Source organism: Alosa pseudoharengus, unplaced genomic scaffold (assembly GCF_046254945.1).
Source record: "Alosa pseudoharengus isolate Yale_2024_CS ecotype anadromous, Long Island Sound unplaced genomic scaffold, YU_APseudo_1.1 YU_APseudo_1.1_scf_4, whole genome shotgun sequence".
Classification (NCBI taxonomy): Eukaryota; Metazoa; Chordata; class Actinopteri; order Clupeiformes; family Clupeidae; genus Alosa; species Alosa pseudoharengus.
Genome location: NW_027468774.1, coordinates 37138427 through 37144426, shown reverse-complemented (window position 1 = coordinate 37144426; position 6000 = coordinate 37138427). Strand labels below are relative to the sequence as shown.

The following is a 6000-nucleotide window of genomic DNA, read 5'->3' as shown; positions in this document are numbered from 1 at the left end:
GCGCGCACGCGCACGCGCGGGTAAGTGAGTGGGAGGCAGCAGGCTGCGGCTGTCCGCTCGGCCCTCTGGCAGGCGGGTTGAAGGGTTGGGCCGTGTCGGCTTTGTTCAGGGCGGACATCCGAGAGCAGGCAGAGACGAGAGGAGAGGAGAGGAGAGGAGCCCGGGCCCACAGCCGAATTTGTCAGTGGAGCGCCGCGCCTTAATGAGTACAACTCTGCTCCCCGCGCCTCTGCCAGCTGTCAGATTCAACTCCGAGCCGCACTTTATCTATCTCTCTCACTCAGCTGCTCCCTCTGTTGCCTTTAAATCACTCTGCCTGTCTGTCTGTCTCTCTCTCGCTCACACAGTCATACACACACGCACACACACACACACACACACACACACATTTACAGTACACACACACACACACATACACACACACACTCACATTTACAGTAAATATACATACACATACACACACACACACACACACACACACACACACACGTTTACAGTACATACACACACACACCACATATCTCACATTTCTTTCTGTCTTTCTATCTCTGGCTACCCGCTTCTCTCCCTTCTCTCCTCTCTCTCCTCTCTCTCTCTTTCTCTCTCTCTCTCCCCCTCCCTCTCGCCGCTGGCTAACCATTGTAGGAAAAATCAGCCGCGCCCCCACGGAGCTCAACCTTTTGGTGGGGCTGATATGTTAAAGTGAGGCTGGAGCCTTGTGCCGGTCTCCCCGAGATGTGGGCCTGGCCCTGCTCAAATAGCTTCCGCTCCCTCCCTCACTCTCTCGCCCGCCCGCCCGCCCCTGCTCGCTCGCTGTGTGTGTGGAGGTCTCCGAAGGCCTCGCCGGCTCAGTGACAAATGCTTGCACTGGGTGATAAGGACTAAGGTCACTAAGGCTGCGCAGTACATCGTCTCCCTTTTCTGCACTGCATCGGTGCAGTGTGCACGTGCGTAATAAGTCACGTCACAGGACGTGCAATGTCAAGGAGTATGTCTATGCTGCATTTTACAACATCACAATCAAGGACCGGAACTATCAGTTTTAGAAGTGTGTAATAAGTCACGTCACAGGACGTGCCATGTCAAGGAAGACAAATTTGTCCAACATGGCATGCTACAACTTTTTTTTGCCACTCGATACAAAAGGAAAACTTGTTAAGTTCTCATTTTGCATGACTGATCTACAAGAGTCATCGCGTTATGGTGAGTGAAGCGATGTGTTAAACTACTTAATTTCCCTCCCACATCACTGCATTCACCTGCTTTTGTGTTTGGGGCATTGAAACCAATTATATGCCGTTAAAGTGCAAGAAAAAAGGATGGTGAGTGTGAATGCACTCTGCTACAAAATCACCCCAGTCATTCTACAGTGATTCATTCTTTCCACATAGTGCTACTCAAGTCCTGCTGAATATAACTGTAGTTTTTCTCCCACAATATATATCGCAGAAAAAATGCAAGGACAGTTTGATCCAATATTGTGCAGCCCGAGTAGTCACCAGTGTTTTTTGGTTTGGCTTTTTACGGTATGTCATTGTAGATGTTATTTATGTTTTTTTTTGTTGCTCTTTTTAGAGCAAGCCATCACATACTGCTTTGTTTTGGTTGAAAATTGCATAGTTGAAGCACTTCAGCGGTTGTATCGCAAGGTTTAGGGTATCGTAGGTGAAGCAGAATCACAATAGCATGATAATCTTCCGAACATTTTGGATACAACCCCCCCCTCCACACACACACACACACACACACACACACACACACACACACACACACACACACACACACACACACACACACACACTAGCCCACCATCATTCTCCCCCCACCCCTCCTCCAAAGTTTATTCAAAATTAATTTCTTAAATCTCCCCTGAGGAGACTACAGGGCAATGGAGGTTATTTGAATTTTAATCTCCATAACTTTTTTTAAATATATAAAGTACTCTTTGCATTTACAATCGAGTCAGTGCCAGCCTGCCTGCCTGGCGCATCAGACTGGAGTCAGATGGATGAATCCATTAGCCTTGGCTCTGCGCTGCTGTGGAGCGCTGCTGTGGAGCGCAGTGCAGAGAGACGCGGCGCGGTGCCGTGCGGCACTCGCTCTTAATTGGGAGGAGTGCGCGGCGGACTCACTGGAGGAGGGAGAGGTCATGACTGGAGGCGGCCGTTTCTCCCCTCTTCAAAAGCCTGCCCCCTACGGCAACTCCAGGGTAACACTCGCACCGCTCGCTCAGCTCCCCACACTCCCAGGACACGCAGAGGGATGGAGGGATGGAGGGATTGGGGATCAGTTTTGTTATTTTGTTTGTGACAAAATGTTAAGTCGGAGTTCACATATTCCATCTGCACACACACACACACACACACACACACACACACCCCACCCCTGCCAGTTTCGCCTTGAGACAGTTCCAACTAATTAGAAGTTGACAAAGAGAATCAAGGTTAGTGTCAGTTACAGTGGAATTCATTTTGTGATTTTCATTATGAGAATTTCTGCCCCATTCGCCTTTTTCTTCCCTAGAAATGTCACCGCTTCCCCTTCCTGGAATGACATCTGCTCTGCCGCAATTGGTATTTGTTCTCTTGGGCTTGTATTTACATATGCGTTCAACATTTGACAATCATCGTCATCCTAAGCTGCAGGTCTCACTGAGCACATTAAATGTTGTATGCCAGAAAAAGCCATGAGCTGTGTGTTTAGCACTGTAGTCAGTGAAACTGGTGGCTCAGAATTATCTGGCTGTGAATCCATAGCACGTCCAACTTGTCCATCCGTCTGACACGGTTGACTGACGAGAGGAGGGTCAACCAGGGGTAACTCCAAGGGTGGAACACTGGCCCATGCATTGGGACTCACTGGCCTTTTATCATTGGATAGTGGGGTCAGGGCGTAGCTGACTTCCTTCCTGCATTGTTTGCCACTGTATGTGCATCAGTGGGTTTGATGTCAGTCTACCTCAACGGTGTGACACTCACAGATGAATAGAGACCCAGTCAGACCAATAGTATGAAAAATCAGGAACAGATTTATTTACAATGATGCGCATCAAAGAAGAGACAGCATGACTTCACCTAAAGATCCATCAGCTGCTCTAACTAGACAAGGAAATAGTTAGGGTTTAAGTATCCTTCCAGGCTGACGGGAGATGGCGTTGGTCATCCCATCTCACATGGACTACACTGAATCAGACTCTGATTAGTGGCAGCCTGGCAATCCGGAGCAGATAGCTACTGACGCAGCCATGCAGAACAGTGAAACACTGCAAAGTCATAATATTCCCGCTTATCTCTATAATATGGTCACACACAGAGATAGTGTGGCATGATGCACCGATACTAGACAGGTATCGCGATACCCTGAAATCAAAAATATTATGATGATCCATTTTACAGTATTAATATTATTGCAAAAATGGTGTTAAAAAGAAGAATGGTATAATCAGTTTTTAATAAAAGCTTTTATATATATATATATATATATATATACAGGTGCTGGTCATATAATTAGAATATCATCAAAAAGTTGATTTATTTCCGTAATTCCATTCAAAAAGTGAAACTTGTATATTATATTCATTCATTACACACTGACTGATATATTACACATTTTTATTTCTTTTAATTTTGATGATTATAACTGACAACTAATGAAAATCCCAAATTCCGTATCTCAGAAAATTTGAATATTACTTGAGACCAATACAAGAAATGGATGTTTAGAAATGTTGGCCAACTGAAAAGTATGAACATGTACAGCACTTGTAGGAACAGAATTTTGTCTAGGGATTGTTTCAGAAATTAAGTCTCAGTCAGCCAGGAGTGAAGTCAGAAATCTCAGAGAGCTTTATTCACGAATCCGGAGACTTACGTCGTGTTGCCAACAGACACAGTCTGATGTTACAAACAAGGAAACACTTTTTATACCCTACTGACAGTTCAGACAAGACATGACATCTCCATTAATGGTACGCAAACTTGTTTACGGCATAATTACCACAGAGTCAACCATATCTCTAAGGCTGTATCCCATAACAACCAAGGCCTATGGAATCCAGTCAAGATTGACCCCAAGGCAGTAAATAAGGTCTTAGGGGCACCAGCTCGTTGAACTGGGCCTACCCAGCCTTCTTGGAGGACACACATACAGTATGGCACACACACACAGCACACATACACTCAGCATGGAACACACACACACACAGCATGGCTGCGCAAACACCTTGAACATGGCATTCCACAGTTGTTACCTCATAAATCTCTCCTTCACTTTCTGCTTACAGCAGCGACTCTTTCTTTACCATTTGCACAGACCATACCAAAAGAGTAAATGGTTAAATATAACACACACTTATATGGGAGACACCTTTAAGGCCAGAATTTCTTACTACACACTCAATACTTAGTTGGGGCTCCTTTTGCCTGAATTACTGCAGCAATGCGGTGTGGCATGGAGTCGATCAGTCTGTGGCACTGCTCAGGTGAGAGCCCAGGTTGCTCTAATAGTGTCCTTCAGCTCTTCTGCATTGTTGGGTCTGGCGTATCGAATCTTCCTCTTCACAATACCCCATAGATTTTCTATGGGGTTAAGGTCAGGCGAGTTTGCTTGCCAATTAAGAACAGGGATACCATGGTCCTTAAACCAGGTACTGGTAGCTTTGGCACTGTGTGCAGGTGCCAAGTCCTGTTGGAAAATGAAATTTGCATCTCCATAAAGTTGGTCAGCAGCAGGAAGCATGAAGTGCTCTAAAACTTCCTGGTAGATGGCTGCGTTGACCTTGGACCTCAGAAAACACAGTGGACCAACACCATCAGATGACATGGCACCCCTTATCATCACTGACTGTGGAAACTTTACACTGGTCCTCAAGCACTGTGGATTCTGTGCCTATCCTCTCTTCCTCCAGACTTAGACAAGGCATGTGGCTTGACACAAGGAATGTGAATCCCTATTGCTTGTACACTTTTTTCTACCACATCTTTTCCTTCCCTTCGCCTCTCTATTAATGTGCTTGGACACAGAGCTCTGTGAACAGCCAGCCTCTTTAGCAATGACTTTTTGTGCCCTCCTTGTGCAAGGTGTCAATGGTCTTTTGGGCAACTGTCAAGTCAGCAATCTTCCCCATGATTGTGTAGCCTAACAGAACTAGACTGAGAGACAATTTAAAGGCCTTTGCAGGTGTTTTGAGTTAATTAGCTGATTAGAGTGTGGCAATATTGAACCATTACCAATTCTAATTTTCTGAGATACTGAATTTGGGGTTTACATTAGCTGTCAGTAATAATCATCAAAATTAAAAGAAATAAACACTTGAAATATATCAGTCTGTGTGGAATGAATGTATACATTATACAAGTTTCACTTTTTGAATGGAATTACTGAAATAAATCAACTTTTTCATGATATTCTAATTATATGACCAGCATCTGTATATAAAAAGGATCCTAAGTTCCAAGTTTTCTCATCTACACCTATTCTATTACTTCTATTATTTTGTTTTTATTTTTGCCATGTTATGGTTTCAGTATTGATATTTAGATACTTAGGCATGGTATTAAATTGAAGTCAGACTTTTGGTATTGTGACAATGCTCAGAATTAGCTCATTGCACAGGGGGATATACACTCCAGTGTTGTCATCCAGATTTGGGATCAAAGAGTTTGAGCTTGCAAACATTTGGTTTGACTTTAAATAGCTGTCTGTGTATTGTCGATCCAGAAACATTTCAAGCATCTCAGGATTGAATGGATCACAGGATAAAATGTCAAGACACTCTCCTATTAGCTTGCTGTTCCGTCGGTCGAAAACACAGCTGTCCAAAACCCAAGTGTCCAAATGGGCTTGCAAAGGCCCAATTTGGTTCCGACTTGATTTCGGTGACAGAGGTTGGAACAGGGGCAGATTGATCCTGGCGTTCATCTAATCGGGCTGCTCCCCCGACCATGTCCCCAGTCCCTGCTCCTACATGCTGGGGCTGAATTGAATGGATCCCATCCCCTT

General features: G+C 44.7%; 1 protein-coding gene across 1 annotated transcript in view; it reads left to right on the top strand.

The window, feature by feature from the left end:
* Positions 1-6000, top strand: part of LOC143102518 (protein kinase C beta type) — a 132085-nt gene that overhangs the window by 115899 nt on the left and 10186 nt on the right. The window lies entirely within an intron of this gene.